Consider the following 21,034-nt stretch of genomic DNA (forward strand, 5'->3'; position numbering starts at 1 on the left):
ATTAAAATGGCCCACCCTGTATATATATATATATATATATATATATATATATATATATATATATATATATATATATATAGAGAGAGAGAGAGAGAGAGAGAGAGAGAGAGAGAGGGAGGGAGGGAGGGAGCAAACACGATTTGCGCCTAAATGGTAAGCGTAGCTATGGTCACCGCAACATCCTGAGAGGTATGCAACCTGGGCAATTGAATAAATGGGCCAGTTTCAATTCAAACAGACGTGCAAGTTATCGTTTTGTGAATCATGTCTGAGCTGACAGAGTTTCAAAGAAGGCAAATTGTGGGTGTGGGGAAGAATGGAGCTTTTGTGACAAATGTAGCAGAAATGTTTGATGTATCGGGATACGGACAAAATCTCGCGGCCGAAACATCGCCGCCCAAAATCTCGCCGGCCAAAACCTCGCGGGACAAAATCTCGCCGGGCCAAAACCTCGCGTGGCCAAAACCTCGCCGCCCAAAACCTCGCGGGACAAAATCTCGCCGGGACAAAACCTCGCGTGGCCAAAACCTCGCCGCCCAAAACCTCGCGGGACAAAATCTCGCCGGGCCAAAACATCGCGTGGCCAAAACCTCGCCGCGAATGAAACTTTTCTTTAAAATTTACCCAATGAGTTTCTTAATATGCAATTCCACATTACAAATAATAATAATAATAATAATAATAATAATAATAAGAAGAAGAAGAAGAAGAAGAAGAAGAAGAAGAAGATGCAAAACATCGTGTGCGTGGGCTTTCTCGGGTTATTCCCACTTTCTTTATTCGATCATTTCCTTCATCCTGGTCATCTACGACTCCTTTAACCTACAGGACATAATCAAGGGACGTCGTAAAAACTCACATATTATTTCATACTTTCACAAATATTATTAGATTTTTGTTGAAATTTAAAGATTTGGATGTTCCAAAGTTCACGAAACTAACCCCGTTAGTTGCCATTACTTTCCTTATGCAGACTTTCTTTCCCTATAACCAGTTTAAAAACATCCTGTCGCCCTACCTTCACATTGAAATCCTCTAATACAGAAATATAATTTTCATATGGTATCGCGGGACTTGGTCAAATACCCGTGATACTTTTTCTGAAACAGCGTCTTTTATACCGTCATTCTTATCATCTGTTGGAACATTTACATTTTGGTCAGGCGAGATTTTGGGTATGGCGATATTTTGGGACACGAGGTTTAGGCAAGGCGAGGTTTTGGCCCGGCGAGATTTTGGCCCGCGAGGTTTTGGCTCCGCGAGATTTTGGCCCGCGACGTTTTGGGCGGCGAATTTTTGGCCAGGCGGGGTTTTGGCCCGGCGAGATTTTGTCCCGCGAGGTTTTGGGTGGCGAGGTTTTGGCCAGGCGAGGTTTCGGCCCGGCGAGATTTTGGGCCGCGAGGTTTTGGGAGGCGAGGTTTTGGTCCGCGGGGTTGTCGACGCGAGGTTCTGGCCGCGAGGTTCTGGCCGCGAGGTTTTGTACCCAAACCTGATGTATCAAGAGGGACGGTCTCGAAGATCATGACTGCCTACGTGTGTTCCTAAAAATTGCATCAGCGAAGCACCAGCTTGGACGAAAATATGTATTGTATAACGGAGAGGTTCGCAATGGGTAGGATTGTGACCAATTAGAAGATCACCACGGCGCCAAAAGTCACTGCTGAGCTAAATATAGTGCTTTCAAACCTCGTTAGCGTCAAAACAGTCAGAAGAAAACTTCACAAGCAGGGTGCTTATGGCAGATCTGCATTTCCCAAACCACTCGTGACTGTTGACCATGCTGCTGTACGAAGACAGTAGTGCAGCGTCCATACAAACTGGACAATGGAGCAGTGAAAGACTGTCATCTGGTCGGATGAGTCTTCCTTTACTTACATTGTTTCCAACTGCTTGCCCGAGTTCAAGTATAGAGAACGTCAACACGATACAAACTGCCTGTTACCAAGAGTGAAGCATTCAAGTGGTTCAGTGATGATTTGGGTAGACATATCCTGATATTCTGCCGGACCCATCATCACCCTGCATAGACATATCGCTGCCAAGGACTGCGTAACCATTTTCAGTAACCACCTACATCCTATGGTGCCAACTTTTTTCCCAGATGGTAATCCCATGTTTCAAGATAACAGAGTTCCTGTTCATACAGCTCACGTTGTCCAGGAATAATTTGAAGAGTACGAAGATGAAATATCACATCTGGCACGATCTCCATAATCGCCAAATCTTAATATCATTGAGCCCTTGGGGTAAGTTTTGGAGACCAAGGTGCTAGCTCGCTATCCACCACCGTCGTCTCTATAACAATTTGCAATTGCTTTAGCGGAAGAGTGGTACAACATTTCTTTGACAGCCATACGCGACCTGTATTTCTCCATTCCGGTCGACTGCAGATCATTCTCGTGGCAAAGATGATTCTACTCGCTATTAATAAAGGTAATGTGCAATTTTTCAGGTGTTTCTATATTTTTGTCTATCCCTATATATATATAATAAAACTTCTCTTATTAAAAGGTTAAAAAAAGTTTTAAAAACAGTTTTCCTTTAAAATAAAATAAACCATACTAAAGAGTAAAAAAAAAAAAATGTTTTCAGTAGTGGATCTAGACGGTATAAATTGGGGAGGACAGACACAATCCAGAATATGAATGTATATCATGTATTTACTATAAATTTATTTAAATTTATTAAAAGCTTAAATTACTAACTTAACTTATTAAAAGCTTAAAATTATTTTTATTTCTCAGGAAACTGGGGAGCCCAGACCCCCGGGCCGCGGCTAGATCCAGCACTATGTGTTTCTAAGAAAGTTGCTTTAAAATAATACATATGTATACATGACTAGAAAGAAAAGCATGAGGAACGCTTTCATATAGTTATAAATGATTATACAGGGTGTTTTAAAAGCAACACCGACAACGTTTGCGAGGTGATTCCTGACACAAAGATAATAAAAAAATGAAAGGCCAACCTGGGTGCACAAATGCTTCGTTTCGGAGTTACAGGCCGAAAACATGAAAAAAATGAACTTTGAAGTTGCATAGCTCCAAAACTATGGGACCTACCTTAGTCGGGTAAAGACTTCACTTAGGAACTAATATTGCGCTATCCAAAAATACATGTTTCAGAATCCTGCGATACTTGCGCAATGATTTTTATAGAGAGAGTTTGGCTACGGGCATATGATTTGAAGTACTCACCAACAACCTCTATAAAAACTGATATGGAAGTACCGCAGGATTCTGAAACATGATATTTGGATAAGACACCTATTAGTTTCTAAGTGAAGTCTTGACCCGACTATGGTAAGTATTACATACATGTTACAGGTCTCATAGTATTACAGCTATGGACCTTTGAAGTTCATTTTTTCATGTTTTCGGCGCCTATAAGTACGAAACGTTTGAGGTTTGTCTGTACCTTTTGTCTTATTTTGGTGTCAGGAATCACCTCCCAAATGTTGTTGGTATTGTTTTGAAACACCCTGTATATGAAAGTCGCTTCCCATGTTTTTCATTTGAGTAATGAATAAATAGATTTTTTCTCAAAAAATATAATTATTTATTTTTACATTTTAGTACGAATATTTTTACTTTTTATATGATTTACTTTATTTTTAAATTAAACCATGTTTTTTAAGAAACGGAATATATTTTAAATTTTATTTTTATATTAAGAACAGATCTATATAGAGAAAATTGCTATATCACTGTATAACTATAATTACCTACTATTGTGCAATACTATTCTAGACATAGTAGTACTTCGTAGTCAAAAATGTCTTAGCGTTATAGATAAGGTTAGACAAAAGTCTTTTGTCAACTTATATCAGTATGATATAATACAGTAAATTAAAGGAATGCTGAGGGATATAAAAAATTGGTGGGACGAAGGGGAGGAGAGATAATCTGATAATATTACTTGACCAAGAGGGAATAAATTAGTTATTGCTCGTCAGATGAACTTTCTGAAAGGAAGTACTAGATACCAGTAGAAACAGTTGATAAGTGCGAACATCAAGGATTAACATGTGATTTCTGCAATCTCCATAGCTAGCGTGTAATTCTTCGAACAAGTAATAGATAAGTGACTTCCACGAGTGTCAAGATCAAGAATTCCTGAAAAGTTGCCAAAACAGCGGTAAGTACAAAAACATTTACTGTGTTTGAAGGTTCGAAAGACGAATGCAAGTCAAGTGTTATGTATATGATTAATCTGATTTTTATACACAAATAGGGTTGTCAACTTTCGAAAATGGAAATACCGGACACACTTCTGGAGTACGCATATTCTCAAGCTAGGCTGTCATGCTGCAAGAATCTTGAATCTGTCATTAAAAAATATTGCAACTCCATCTTTCTATTTACTGTTTAGACATTACAACTTTTTGAAAGCAAGAAATATATGTCCACCCATGCAACATTGCACTCAAGTTAGAGGTCTGCACGAACTCGGGCCAAGGCCGTTGGCCAAACCCCCCTTAGCCCACAGACCGGACTCGGGCCCACAAAGCAAATATAACTTCGGGCCCGGGCCGTTTATTTTTAACTATATTTCTAATACAACTATATTTCTCGGGCCTTTTCGGGTCTAACTTTGTCAACACTGTACAGCGATATATATTGCGCCGCTCTTTCTGGAGAATTTTTGAAGTACAACTGCAAACTTAAACCTCTAATTGCTGTAAATAAAAATATAATTTTGAGTTAATTATTAAGTTTATGCAATTCGGGCTTATTTCGGGCTCATTTGATTATCACACGAGCTCGGGCCGGGCTCGGACCTAAATGTTAAAACATATTTCGGACTCGGGTCGGGCCTCACATTGTAAATTCACGGGCCGGGCCGGGCCGGGCCCCAGCTAAAATTTCCAGCCCGTACAAACCTGTAACTCAAGTGGACAAATATTAACCTCCTAATTAAAAACGTATATTTTGGCGCGCTTCCCCTCCCCATCCAGAAGAATCCGTCGTTTCGGAAGTGGCCACATTGTGCTTTTCTTTTTGTCAGTGGGGGGGGGGACGATAGCAGGTAGCAAGCAAGACGACCTAGAAAGTTGCACATGGTTTGACTCCTTGCAAGACGAAAAATTGTTGCATGTCCCTTTCAAGACTAAATTTACATGGAGAAATTTTGTAGGGTTGCAAGACATTTTTTAATGACAGCTACAAGATTCTTGCAGCATGACAACCTAGCTTTAAGATTGTGACATCATCCTCATCAAAAATGCGAACAACCTGAAAGTGGTTACTTCACATAATATGAGTTCGAATGTAATAACTTTAGTTACTTTTGAAGCATTTATTAAATTTATTTGTTCCAGTTTTTGGTTAATTCGGTACATATAGTTTTTGTAGTCTACAATCAATAATACATCAGAGTGGCGTATTTACGATTTTGTTTCGGTGGGGGCTTTGCTAACTTTATTCCTAAAAATGTGAAAATTCTGCAGGATATTTCACTTACTTTAATATAGTAAATAAAATTTCGGGGGTCTTAAGCCCGGAAGCCCCCTTAAATACGCCACTGATACATCGTATTTAAAATAGAAAAGCAAATATAATTGGCAATATAATCATTACATGCACAAAATATACTTGAAAAATAAGTTCTTACCAGCTTCACTGGGGAACTTCTCGTGGCTAAGTGATTAGCGTACGCACCTTTGACGTGGGAGACCCGGGTTCGATTCCCGGCAGGAGCTCATGTGGTTCGGATTCCACGTTAATCAGCAAGTCCACGTCTCATATAGCCTCGCTGCTGAAAGGGACGCTAAACTGAAATCAAATCAAAACAGCTTCGCTGGGGCTGATAATATCTCATAATGCCTATATATTTTTACTGGATCTGCATGTATTATTTAACTGAAAGATGTAGTCTGAGGATGAAGCAGTTTTGATAAGTTCAGTAAATTTTCCTGCCTTCAACTTTTCAGCCAATCTCACGCACGACAGGTAGATATCAAAGTAAATTATAAGGTCTGCTTTAACTACGTTTATCGACAAACAATTCCTCTCGTCACTTCAAAATAATCTGAACAGAACAGGGAATAGGACAAGTATGAGTAATATCGGACATTTACCGTCTAGTTTTGAGGTGGTACCAGACGCCGGAAAAGGAGATCAAACCTGTAAGGTGAAACACCGGACGTTTGGCAACGCTACTCGCGGGTAATCGGTACTTCACTGTACATATAAATATCAACCCTATCATAACACTAAGTATCTATTCAAATTGCTATTTGTTCATTTGAACTTGAATAAAAGCAATAAGGAAAAGAGAAGTGAACTTGAAGTAAGCCACAATTTCCTTGACAAAGACCTACATTTGTAAAATTCAGCGTAATCACTTTTATTAATAAATCATCTCAGAGAACATATCAAGTGATAAAGAACAACAGATAATAGAATAATTTACTTCCTTCTTAATTATCATTGTAAGCCAACAGTTGATTTTTCTCCGCAGCTAATTAGTCTTATATAACGATGCAAAGGCAATTTAATCTGAACTTATCTCTCAATATATATAAGTGTTCAAAACTTAAGCATAATGATTGTTCGAGTACATAGGGCACGAAGAACGTAAAAAAGTCACACCGAATGGAAGCACCATACCAACATATCATATCACACGTAAAGGCCACACGGAACAGACCAAATTGGAAAATAAAAATGGTAGAAGTCACACAATACAAATTCCAAAATACACATACTACAAAAACAGTGTGAGATGTACTAGCGGCATCGAAAATAGATTAATATGGAATATGGTTGCTCCGAACAGCCATACATGTCTGGCAACGACGTTCCATGCTCAAGACCAAGTTGTTGAAGAGCGGGTAGCTGATTCCACTCCTCACGAAGAGCAGTACAGAGCTCCTGGCGTGTCCTGAGGAAGGGGGGGCTGGCTGGTTCCGACGTATCTTTCTAATGCGTCCCAAACACGTTCAATCGGATTTAGGCCCAGACATCTGGTCACTCGATACATTGGATGTCTTCTGTCTCTAGGTATTCTCCCACCACTTTGGCTCGATGGGGACGGGCGTTGTCATCCATGAACAGAAATTGTGGGCCAACTGTGACCCTGAAAAGCTGCACATATGCATGCAGAACCTCGTCCCTGTATCTCTGGTCATTGATGCACCCAGCATCGGAGATATGCAGGTCAGTAGGACCATTCATCATAATGCCTACCCAGACCAGTACGTCACTACCACCATACCAATTCCTTTCCGCAACGTTCTTGGGATGTAAGCGAGTTCCCTGTTCACTCCAGATCTGAGTGCTCTAAGAACTGTATCGGGATTCATCCATGAACAGTACGCATCCCATTCGTTGGGAGTCTACTGGTGATGTTCTCGACAACACTGTAAATGGACTCTTTTGTGTGCCTGAGTCAATGAAACACATGTTACTGGCCGTCAGGCATACAAACCATTGGCTCTCAGTCTCCGGTACATAGTCAGGCGTGACACTCTCAACCCGGAAGCGGCTGTAAGCTCCGCTGATAGTTGTCTTGCAGGCATGTCCTGTTCCGACGCGAAGTTACGAATAAGTACAGTTGTCACTCGTGGATGTAATCCACCGGGCCTACGGCCGATGTCTCCGGTGTCAATAAACTGTTTCCAGAACCTAGATACGACACTTTGTGCCACATTGATGGCTCGTGATACTGCTGTCTGTGCGTCGCCTTTTTCCAAGCGTCCGATGATCCGGCCTTTGATAAACGCATCCAAATGACGTTTTTGTGCCATATTCTTATTAATCTACTGCCTCATTCAAATTGCCATCATAATTCAATAGTACCCTCCGCTGACTACAACACTCCACTCACTGCACACACGGAATGCGCTTATTTCGAATCCAAGCACTAGTGTTCGATTTCTTTTCATAGGGGGCAAGGCGGACATTTGTCATAGACGGTTCAATATTTCTTACAAGCAATACACGCTATCCATAACAATGCCTGTGCTCACGATACCCTTCCCGGACTTTACATGCAACTTCTTGGATTATGCTTAAAATTTTATTTTTTTCGGAAAATAGAATTCGTATTTACTTGTACAGCGAGTTTAGTTGAGACGTCTTTTCAAGAAGGGGTATATTATTTGTTGCGATTCGTGTATCAGTTACGTAGAGTATTGAAATATAAACAGGAGTTTTGATGTTTTGCTCTTATAAAAATCATGTACGTAGTTAGACAAACATTTGCATGTTTGAACTTGTTGTTGGTAATGCTAGTTACTCTTTGCTTTCTTCATCTTCATATGTTCAGATTCGAAGATTGACTGGGTCAGGTGACGTGTTCAACTTCATCCCCGTGCTCCACAAATCACGTTAAGAGGTCCCATCACGGCGAAATTAAAATACTGCTAATTTTAAAATGCGATATCTTCAAATAAATTGAAAAGTGGAACACGAGCTCGCTAGATAATATAATTTTACATGAGGTGCCGTTATCACGACTCACTTATCTGCTTTCGATTTCCAGCCATTTAGAAAATCGGCATTTATTTTCGCGTTTCTAAATGGCTGCAAACGGAAAGCTACTAGGTGACTCGTGATAACGGTGCCTCATGCAAAATAAGATGGTCTAGGGCGCTCTTGTTCCACATTTCGATTATCTTTTATCTATTTGAAGATATCACATAATTACTGTAAAATTAGCGGTATTTTAATTTCGTAGTGATTAGACCTCTTAAACAGCTATAGTTGCGTGAATGGGCGCATTATCATACAGGAATATAGCATTTGTGTGGAAATAACATTTGGATCATAGAATTCACATAGTTCCCTAAAATAATGACATAATCACGAGTAGTTACACGACCGATAAAAGTCCGCACAGAGCCCACTAAAATTACAATGAGCCAGGATATCGCAGTTCATAGCATCACGGTTAGGCGAAAACTCTACGGATCATCTTTGAGCGTCCGGAACACGTAAGCACGGACCGTGATTTGAAATCAGATGAACGATGATTAATCTGATCATATTGCACGTTTTCAGTCATCAATGGTTAATGTTGCATGTTCGCGGCACCATTGGCGTTGTACTAAAGCATTATGGTCACTTAGCAGTTTTGCCTGTGCAACCCGATTTCTTATGACCGTGGCATATAACATGTGACAGGCTGTGACTGTCGACATAGGGTGTGGGACATAAAGTTTGAGTTCCTCCGTCACTTGCACCGAAGTCCTGCGACGGTTCTGAATGACAATCCGCTTTAATACTTAGCGGGGCCTATCACTGAGGGTTTCTTCCGACCATTATTTCTCATTGTGATGTTGCCTTAATTTTTAGGTTATCATTTTCGACACTATGCACTGCAACATATTCAACATACTTGCCACTTTCGCCACGCACAATTTTTCCTCTGTAGAAATAAGAGCGGTTGCCCATTTTACACTATCATCGTTTCCTGAGTTCACAACACATTGTTGTTCTGCTGGTCCTCACACAGTACGAAACTTGTCCTAACCTACTACCAGTAACAGCCCGGTGCTGCACAGTTGCCATCTTACTATTGCCGATCCAGACACCTGAGTACTTCCAGCTCAAGGTGCTTCCATTATTTTGATAATCGTCTATACATAATAATGTAAAGTTCTCACAGGTCTACACACCATGCTGTTACCATGTGTCTACTACACGTGCTTGAAGTAAACAAACACACTACAGACGACAGAAATTAAGAGGGCGTCGTCCATCATCACCAATATTCGACAAGTGACGCAGAGTCTAGCAGTCAGCAACATTATGGTATAAAAGAAGAGAGCACACCTTAAGAAGTACGGTTGATCAATGTAACAAAGCCCTAAGGCGCCTGGCCATTCGGAACACCTACCCCTCTCTACGACGCCTGGTCATTGAGAGTACCTTTCCTACACGCTCTAAGATAGTGTTGTCAACGGCTCGAGCGGCTCAGCTCACGGCTCAGTCACCACCGAGCCGAGCCGAGAAGTGAGCCGAACCAACAGCTCACCAAACCGAGCCGGCTCGAGCCCTCGGCTCAGTTGGGCTGAACCGAGCCGAGCTGATGACTCACCCCAACCGAGCTGGCTCGAGCTGATGGCTCACCTGAGCTGAGCCGAACCGAGCCGGTGGCTCACCTGAGCCGAGCAGAACCGATGGCTCAGTTGAACCGAGCCGAGCCGAGCCGATGGCTCAGGGCTCGGGCCGAGCCGGTTGACATCACTACTCTAAGACACCTGGTCATTGAGAGTAACCTAACCTACACGCTCTGCCTGGTCATTGGGTTCCTTACTTGTTTACCTACATGATTAGAGGAAACTTTACTTATTGTAATATACTTGTATTCAAGAAGAACTTTTGTAATAATAGGTGATGGGAAAGTCCAATCTCCCGTGTAACATATTTTGCTCTTACAGTGTTACGCAATACAGTATTTAGTTGTTTTCAAATGAACTTAATCAAATATTAGGTGAAGTCTATCTCAGATTTATGAGAGACTTAAAAGTCGTTCAGAGCTGAATCTCTCTTTTTCTCAATTTAGTGTTATGATTGATGCAAATCATTCGAAAGAAGTCAGGAACTTGCCCATCTGTCAGGAATCTTAGCAAATAAAGATATGGAGGTTGCTTGCTCTTGAATTTTATTAATTTAGTAAATTTCTAATTTGCATTTAAACTTCTAATCTAATTCTAACAATTACATTGGTTGCAATTTAGACAAAGGTTAGCCTATTTTTCCGTCGTTATTATTTGTTTCCTGTGGCATAGCCCACTAGGTGGTCTTAGTAATATTACAATCTTATAAGATCCACTAGCGTTATAATAAAATTGCAATCTCGTAAGGCCTACTAGCGTGATCCTAATAACGTTACAATATTACAAGTCCTACTAACGAGATTCTAATAACATTACAATCTATAAAGCTCACTAGCGTGATTCTAATAACTATAATCTTATAAGACCTACTACCGTGATTCTAACAATATTACAATCTTATAAGGTCCACTAGCGTGTTAATAACATTGCAATCTTGTAAGGCCTACGAGCGTAATCCTAATAACGTTACAATATTATAAGGCCCTCTAGCATGATCCTAATAACGTTACAATATTATAAGGCCCACTAGAGTGATCCTAACAACGTTACAATATTACAAGTAATACTAGCGTGATTCTAATAACATTACAATCTATAAAGCTCACTAGCGTGATTCTAATAACTATAATCTTATAAGACCTAGTACCATGATTCTAACAATATTACAATCTTATACGGCCGACTAGCGTGATTCTAATAACATTGCAATCTTATGAGGCCCACTAACTTGATCTTAATATTACAATTTTATAAGACCAAGTAGCTTGATCCTAAAAACATAACAATCTTATAAGGTCCATTAGCGTGATCCTAATAATATTACAATCTTGAAAAGCTGCTAGCGTGATCCTAATTAACATTACAATCTTATATAGCCGACTAGCGTGATTCTAATAAATCTCAAGGAAGAAAAAATATCTGCACTGTTTATCCTATATACCTACACATTCACTAGTTGGGATATTGATATCTTCACAAACTCAAGGTTGAAATCATACTTAAGGTTATTTACGTACGCACAATGATTACCGAAGCATTTGAAACAAACATGTCGTCGTGACATTCAGTACCATTATTTTTGTTTTACCTCATGTTGTGTGGAATCTTTTTAATGTTCTTTTACACGTTGTTATAGTAGCTACGCAGCAATCCTTACTTATCCTGTAACTTGAAAGAACGGGAGAAAAAAAAAATAATAATAAAACGTCAATAAGAACTTCGAAATACGAAAGGCTTTTAACTGCTATAAATATACTCAAGTTCATTAGTAACACTTAAGTTACGCTTGTTCTAATAGTTCATGTAACAAGAACGTCTGACCTAATAGCTTGGAGAAAGAATTTCAGGTAGGAAAATACACAATTATTTATATTAATTTATTATTATTATTATTATTATTATTATTATTATTATTATTATTATTATTACTCCGTGGTAGAAGTGTCTCAGGTTCGATCCTAGGCCATGTTAATTCGTGCGGAGTCTCCCGTTTCTAGGAATGCGCACGAGACAAGATCTGAGGCTGTCTCGTCTCGAAAATCTGCTGTAAAAGTGATGTCTCGACTCGAAAATATATTCTTTTCTATTGGTAGAGCTGTGTCTCGACTCGAATTTTGTCAAAACACCGCGTGCGTGGGTTTCCTCGGGGTTCTCCCGTTTCCTCCCACTTTCTTCATTCCACCATTTCATTCATTATTCATCATCACCGTCTCCTTTAGCCTAACCGGCATAACCGTGGGACGTAAAACTCAAAGATTTCATTTCATTTTTTTTCGAATTTTGTCAGGAAAATTTTGTCTCGACTCGTCTCGTGCGCATCCCTACCCGTTTCGTCGGGGGAAGCGATGGCTCAGTGGTAGAGCGTTCACATCCGGTGCTTGTGGTCTCCGGTTCGGTCCCAGCTCGCGCCATGTGGACTTTGTGGTGGACAAACACCGTGCTTGTGGGTTTTCTCGGGGTTCTCTTGTTTCCTCCCACTTTCTTTATTCCACCATTTCATTCATTTCTCATCATCACCGTCTCCTTTAGCCTAACCGGCGTAACCGTGGGACGGCATTTCTCCAATTTCGTCCCATACTCAGTGTTGTCAGATCTGAAGTTTAAAAAGTATCGAGATTGTGTTCTAAAGGTAACGGATTGGAACTATTTGTAGACCAAACATAATTATGAATTATTTTCAGCCATACGCTTCCGCAGTTTCGAACTGTTAGTGGTGGTATGTTAGCGCAAACTCCATACTACGTCAGGGCCAATAGAACTGCAGTGGGCAATGAACTGTGCTGATGGTGATAGTATAAAATGGGCGATCTTTCTGATTTCCAAGGAGATATATTCGCTTAAATCAATTTTGTGGGCTCTGAATACTTTACAACGTTTACAGTATGCTTTTTCACTGTTATTCTTAAGTTCAAGTGGTAAATTCTTTATCTGGAAGCCTTGCATTTGGAAGTTTTTGTTATAACTCTACTTTCGTATTATGTTGATGTTAATAATGATAATACAGTAACACAATTAAATTTGCAATGTTCACGTTTACACAGATTCGTAGAACTATTTTAGGCCTAGGCATTAACTGAGACAGAAACACCGTCTGTGATACTGCAACACCGCAAACTCAACAAAAGTCTAGTGTTGTCAGATGTAAAAATTAAAAAGCACTAAAATAAGATTTGAATTAGTATCCAACATGTTAGTTTTATTAAAATTATTGTTCGTTGTGAATAGAATACTCAACAAATAAAAGTTTTATTGTATAATAAATAAAATTAATAATTTGTGGTTTCATATGAAAGTAGCTTATTATGAAGAGTTATAGTCTGCTGAAAATTAAAAGTATCCCAAAATGTACCTTGTCGCTCAATTTAAAATTTTTTGGTGGCGGGGGCACTTAAAAAATCGCCCAATCTGCTTCTTGTTGCCTAATCTGGCAACATTGCCCATACTCTCATTTCATCAGTTCTTTCATAATTATTGACTCATTAATCATTTGGGGACACCCTAGTTTAGTGGTTAGAGCTTTGCCTCATGTCCGCGTGGTCCAGGGTTCGATTCCCGGCCGGCGCTTTCCAATTTTCGTCGTCCGTGAGGCAAACTGGGGAGTCACGTAAATAAAAAAAATGTGAAGGCCACTAGGTGTAGAAATCTCCTGATACGATACTAGAGATTGATCCAGCGCTCTGACCACGTGTTCGTAACTAGACTGAACGTAGTTCAACTGGTCGCTAAGAGATGGCATTCAAGTCGCTCAGATCCACAAAACGGACTGTTACGCCAAGTGATCCATTAATCACTGTCTTTGTTTCTTTACCATAAAGGCATAATCGTAGATTTAACTTTTTTTTTCATTATTCACCCTCAAATGAGTTTTCTCAAAACCTAGGCCCAGTTAAATCACTTTCTCTAATCCGAGAACGATATACCGTATTTACTCGCGTAATTTCCGCACTTTTTTAGACGAAAAAAGTTGTTTTGAAACATGGGTGCGTAAATTAAGCGGGGAAAAAATTAGCCACATCAGTGAACATCATTTAATTTTTTTCCCCAGTCAAAATAACACAAAAATACCGGTACACATTTTCTTTGTAGCAAGAATTGACAACAAACAACTAATTCTAAATTTGTAGAAAAATAACATTTAAAAATTGATTAAGAAGTCGTGTGATTTCTTACTTTAGAACAATGGCTTTGCTGCGTTGCCAATTGTTCATTAGCTACCGTAATTGATTCCTGGAAAAATGCTGTTTCACAAAAAGTTTCCGCGCGCGCAAATTACGCGAGGAAAATAAAATATACAGAAAATGCCCTTCAAAATTGGTATGCGAAAATTATGCGAGGGCGAAAATTACGCGCGTATTTACGGTATCTCACTCAACGGCGCCGACTTTCCAAAATTTATGTGGGTGTACATCAATGGCGGGACGTGTTAGCCTATATGTTTTCAGGGAAGTCTCGATATTTGATTGATTTATTTTTAGTTAAAATCTTTTATGTACACTGCCATGAAGGGTTGTGCTGTAATAAAACAGAATATGCCGGTAATAATAAGGATAAGTTAGGGCTGCCCTAGCTCAGTCGGTAACACGGCTGACTTAAGTGTAAGAGAAACTGGTGCAAATCCGGGTCCAAACTAAAAATCTTGTGGGTGCCGGAACCCCGAAGCACCCACGTAGTCGGCGCGCATGCTCTCACTTCATGGAGATCGCTAGTCATTTCAAAGAATTATTAAAAATATATATATATTTCAATTTATTCGCATGATTATTCCGTCTACGCTAAGGAAGACTGTGATTAAAGCAAGTGAATGATGAACGAATTGCGGGAATGAGAAATTGGGAGGAAACGGGAGTATCCCGAGAAAACCCACAAATACGATGTTGTCTACCACAAATTTACTTAGCTAGAGATTGAACCAGGAAACCTCATGCACCAAAGGTAAGTGCTGTACCACTAAAGCCACCGTACCGCCATTCAAAGAATTGCAAAGGAAGAATTTGGTTATTATACGATTTCCACACTCTTTGTTCCGTAGAGTTCGCCAGTAAATTCTGAAACTTAAATTCAATTGTAAACAATTCCATGCATGCTTTTGATGATTTACGGTTAGTATAGCATACTATTTCCCTCCCCCACCAAAAAAAAAATATAATCAACATTATCCCTCTTTGCTGATATCTATTTGCACAGTTTTACCCACTAAGCTCATTTCTAGAGCATGGTGACTCAGTGGTAGAGCGCTTACTACTGGAACGTGTTGTCCCTGGTTCGATCCCCGGCCAAGTGATTTTGTGGTGGTCAACATCGTGTTCGTGGGTTTTCTCGAGGCTACTCCCGTTTCCTCTGACATTCTCATTCCACCAATTCTGCCATTATTCATTCACTGCCTAAATCATCTCTCTCCCTCCCTTAGCCTCATAGACATAATGGTGGAACGTTAAATTGAAAGATTTAATTTTCATTTTACGTTCCTTTCTGTTCAGTCAGTGCGCTGAATATTCAACTCCGGTATCCTCTCTTCTGAAACTTAAGAGTCTTCATCCCGGAACAAGAGCGCCCTAGACAATATTATTTTTCATAAGAAACCGTTATCACGACTCACTTATCTGCTTTCGATTTCGAGCCATTTTGAATATCGGCATTTATTTTCGCGTTTCTAAACAGCTGAAAACGGAAAGCCACTAGGTGACTTGTGATAACGGTACCTCACGCAAAATAATATTGTCTAGGGCGCTTTTGTTCCATATTTCAATTATCTTTTATCTATTTGAAGATATCACATAATTACTGTAAAATTAGCGGTATTTTAATTTCGCCGGGATGAAGACTCTTAAGGAAATCCAATGCCTTACTGCGACATCTAGAGATACTGGTATACTACACACAAGAAACTCTTTCGTTCCTTCCCTTATTTGTTCGTATTCCGTTATGTGTAAGCAAAAACAACATAAAAAAACAGACTAAAAACAAAACATGATATCACTAATAATGAATTAAAAATTAAATAAAACTGTTGAAATATCACTTTATCACACTGAGAAAAAAACATATGTGGCATACATAAAAACGTATGTTACATTTGTAAATCCTGTAGTGTTTGGCAGACGTATAACTGAAGAAGTATATTTTATACGTACTTTGTGTATAAGTGTTCCAAATGAACGTACTTTGAGTACGAACGAAAGAACTGTACATAGGCGGTCAAAATTTCACATACAAGTGGACGTATGTAACATATAGCTGACGTATGTAACATACGTATACGTATGTAATATACGGAAGACTGTTAGACGTCAGACAGCGTGCAACGGCATGGCGTAACATCTAAACGGGGAAAGTGGCAGTAGGGCTGTTCCGATAATCGAGTAATCGATAACAATTCGATAACATTTCAAAACCGTTTCATCGATAAAGAATTTTAATTTTATCGAATTATCGAACTTTCGAGACTCCCGAAATGTTCGAGACTCCCGAAATGTTCGAGACTCTCGAAATGATCGAGACTCCCGAAAAGTTAGGGACTCTCGAAGTGTTCGAGGCACTCGAAATGTAAGAAACATTAGACAACTTCGAGACACTCGAACTGTTCGAGAATCTCGAATTGTTTGAAAGCAGCAAATACAGAAATATATCAATATGATCGCATTTGTCGAGTCGCTTGAATATTTAGAAAAGTTCGGGATTATCGGTGTGTTCGAAAGAAACGATGTATTCGAGGTTATCATAGTTGTATATAATATGTATTACATACGTATATGCAGCGTGTTCATTTTATAACTTCTCTCCTTAGCAATGTAGTGAAGGAAAAGTTTTTTTTTTTTTCCACAGACCTGTACAAGGTTTAAGCAGCCTGTGAGAAGAGAGAAAGAGGATGGAATTGCAATCCATATAACGTTAGTCCAATAATAGTCACTTTGCCGATTGCGCCAATAACGGGGCAGGCAGAAAAATAATTTTACATATGATTTCGACCAATACAACTTTGCAATAACTTATCAGATGAAAAAAGTTGTGTGACTAGTTTAGCTGCAACAAGAAATCATTGGAGAGGTGAAGGAACCGAATTGTTCATCACTACTTTTGATAATACCCGAAACTTCGATAATACTCGAAATGTCGATAATACCCGAAACTTCGATAATACTCGAAATGTCGATAATACTCGACATTTCGATAATACCCGAAACTTCGATAATTTCAGATACTCGAACGGTTTCGAGTAACCGATGACAACTCGATAAATTTTCACTCCCTAAGTTCGATAGGTCTTCAGCCTTATCGAACACCCCTAAGTGGCAGTACGTATATAGCATGTGGATAACGTATGCTTCATACTAATTTTTGTAGTAAATATAAGGATTCCGTATATTTGTACAATATCCCGCTGCTTGGATAACGGATTTTTCTCAGTTCAACGGTCAAGCTATCAAAGAACATCAATAATAAATAAATAGCATATATTATTACCACCCACGGCCGCGCCCGCTTACATTGACCTACCAGCAACGGAGCAAGTCGTACAGAGCCAACTGCACAGATTACACTGGTAGTCAAAAAGCAATAGTCATAAATCCTTCTAGACCCAAAATTGTCGTAACAAGAAAACTCGTTCGCACTCTGATACCAACATTTCTTTTTCAGTAAAGATTTCCTTAAAATTTTCCGCATACGGCAACTTAATCTCCATTTTTTAATATACCGCTATTGAAAATTTACCGCCCTGGTAGGGATGCGCACGAGACAAGATTTATATATTGGAAGAGCCATGTCTCGACTCGAATTTTGTCAGGAAAATCCTGTCTCGACTCGACTCGCCGACATCCCTACGCCCTGGGCTCTGGTCTATGTATCACGTGCGTAAATACTGGCCTGACTACCACACCTTTATTAACATCTATCCTAAATATCACTTCTGGTATATTTATTCTGTATTACGTATGTAAAATCAGTAAACAATGACAGCCTTTCTTTTAATTATTTTCATTTTTTTTCTGTTTTTCAGAATCTGCATGGATATGGGTATCATTCAGTATAAAAGCAATATTGAAAGACAACATTTATGGATAAAGGAAACAAATTATTTTAACACTAAACGATAAGCCCTGTTCATACATATTCTGTAAAACCAATAATAATAATAATAATAATAATAATAATAATAATAATAATAATAATAATAATAATAATAATAATAATAATAATAATAATAATAATAAGAAGAAGAAGAAGAAGAAGAAGAAGAAGAAGAAAATATGATCGTTAAAATAATGACTAAAATTGTTTTAACGAATACTTTAAATAAGTAACTAACTAACTCTATGGCCTATGGAACCTGCAGGTTCAATGCTACGCTCACAAAATCTCACCATTGAGCTCTGTCCTGAGCCAACTGGATCTGTTTCTACTTTGTATTCCTATTTCTGAGAGATCATCTTAATATTGTCCTCTCATCTGCGCCTAGGTCTTCCTAATGATCGTTTTCCGATTGGATTTCCAAATAAAATTTTGAAAACATTCTTTCTTTCCTCCATTCTGCCCACGTGACCTGCCCACCTGGACCTCCTAGATTTGATGATCCTAACAATGTTTGATAAGCGGTACAAATTATGCAGTTCTTCGTTATGAAGTTTCCACCAGTATCAATTCCCGTTTTTCTTGGGGCCGAATAGGGGCCGCGGTGGCTCAGTGGTAGAGCGTTGACCTCTGGTGCTTGGGGTTCCGGGTTCAGCCCCAGCCAAGTGAACTTTGCGCTGGACAAACACCGTGTGCGTGGGTTTTCTCGGGGTTCTCCCGTTTCCTCCCACTTTCTTCATTCCACCATTTCATTCATTACTCATCATCACCGTCTCTTTTAGCCTAACCGGCATAACCGTGGGACGTAAAACCAAAGATTTCATTTCATTTCATTTTCTTGGGTCCGAATATTCGTCTCGGGATTTTATTCTCAAATATTTTCACTCTGTGTTCTTCTCTCAGTATAAGCGACCATATTTCACAACCATACAGCACAGTAAGGATGATTATCGTTTCATATATTTTAATCTTCAAATTCCTCGACAGAATTCACGACAACGAAAGATTTTGAACTGAATAATATAACGAATTCCCTGCTTTCAGTCGACATTTAATTTGTATGTGGATATGATTTTGGTCTGTTAATATTGATCCTAGATATTTGAATTTATCCACTTAGTCGAAAGTATTGATATTTTGACGCATCCATAATTTGCAGGATTACGATCTCGGCAGATTTCCATTTTCGTATTTAGTTTTCTCTGCATTTTCTTCTTCGTTCTTAAAATATGAATAACCTGCTCTTTTACTTAGAATGTATTAGACTGAAACTGGTCCGAAACCAGCCACAGAGGTTTGGGGGGAAGGGGGATGAATATGTTGTGATGAGACAAGTCATTAAAAATTCTGTTACAAATATCTAAATTGTGTTTTGTATTAATAATGGTATTTTGTATTGAGGTCTGGAGGGACCACGGAATTTTAGGGGGCAGGCCCCCATAGCCTCTCTCTGGTTACAGGCCTGGACTGAAATACAGAGCCGTATATTGAGCTCTCTTTTGTATATATAATGATTGCCGATCATGTGTTACTTCTCCATATCAAGTCATTGCACTCGGTATAGGTTGTATGTTAAGACTTTCACTCTTACGTGTTATTTAGCGTCATACGTCCATTCACACTTATGTATTATCATTTATCAACGACTTTTTTGTAATAGAAATTCTGCCAGTTTTTAAAATCATGACATCATAAGTTAAAAATAATTTCGAATTTTAATTTTATAACTTGTAATCTCTAATCAAATAGATTGTTTTCATTGTTTCATTACATTACGTAAATGTAACAAAAACATTAACCGATAATTTACGTAAACACTAAATACGCTTAAGTACATAGAAAATAATGTACTAAATGAGTGGCACCTCAAATCAACCACTCACAATTATTTCGTATTGATCTTTGACAAAGAGACAGGGTCGGCCTTAGGAGATGCGCGGCCCGATTGGGAATATTTTGCGGGGCCCCAGGTTTACAATTAACTTGCAAACTGTCCCCGCTGTTCTAGTAGTTATATCAATTCCCCTTTATAATGTTTTTCTATCTGCAAAATGTTCTGTTGAAAATGCTCACCCTGTTCATTGCTTATAGCAGCTAATTTTTCAGAGAAATAGCTCAAATGGAAATGCAGACAGTGAATTAATTTTAAAATACATATTTCACCTTTGTGCCTCACAGGTTTTCAAGAAGGTTCTGCACTAGTATTTCGTAGTTTTCTTCTCTTACAAGTAAACCTATCGATGTCGAAATCTAGTTTCTTGAGCAAACTTGGCACAGAAGTGTGGAATATCAAGAAACGAACGTAAGTAAAATTTGAAGCGATCCCGTCCACAAAGACGGCCGCAGTGGCTAAAATCCTGATTGATCAGAATGTGCCTATAAAAATGTGTTTCAAGTTTGAAACTTTCGTTTTACTTCTAAAACGGGTAAAGGCATGGAAAACAAAAACATATTAACTGACACCAGGAAGAAGTAGGCATCTATTTGAGGGTATGCTTATCATGGCCGTCATCTTGAAGTTGGCCATCTTGTATCTCGCTCGACTTTTCTTTTTAAAATAGGAAGGGGGTCATGTAATATATAAAATTGGGCTAGAATTTTACGAGAAATACAATGGTTTCCGTAAGTTTATATTTGTAAGACATTATGAAATGCACATTGATATGAACTCGTTGGTTGAAAGATTTCTTAACAGCTGTATCTTTTTAAAAATAATTCAAGTCAGGAAAACCTAATGTACGCTATGAGAGCATCGTAGGTAGCTACTTATGAAAGGTATAATCACCTTGAAATCGTTATCGACTGCAGACAAAATGAAATGGTGAAGAGACGACCACAAACCTTAAGGAACTAATGGAAGATGGATGACATATAAGCAGGCACCTATTCAGTACGCACTAG

The 21,034-nt window shown here is 38.9% G+C and overlaps 1 protein-coding gene across 1 annotated transcript in view; it reads left to right on the forward strand.

Moving 5' to 3' along the window:
- Positions 1 to 3,941: 3,941 nt before the first annotated feature.
- The window catches only part of LOC145681168 (ecdysone 20-monooxygenase-like), a 163,420-nt gene continuing 146,327 nt past the window's right edge, over positions 3,942 to 21,034 (forward strand). Inside the window, exon 1 of the mRNA XM_081752629.1 lies at positions 3,942 to 4,137. The gene's annotated coding sequence lies outside the window, so the exon portion shown is untranslated. The remainder of the gene's footprint in view (positions 4,138 to 21,034) is intronic.

Source organism: Thermobia domestica, chromosome 3 (assembly GCF_964235325.1).
Source record: "Thermobia domestica chromosome 3, izTheDome1.hap1.1, whole genome shotgun sequence".
Taxonomy (NCBI): Eukaryota; Metazoa; Arthropoda; class Insecta; order Zygentoma; family Lepismatidae; genus Thermobia; species Thermobia domestica.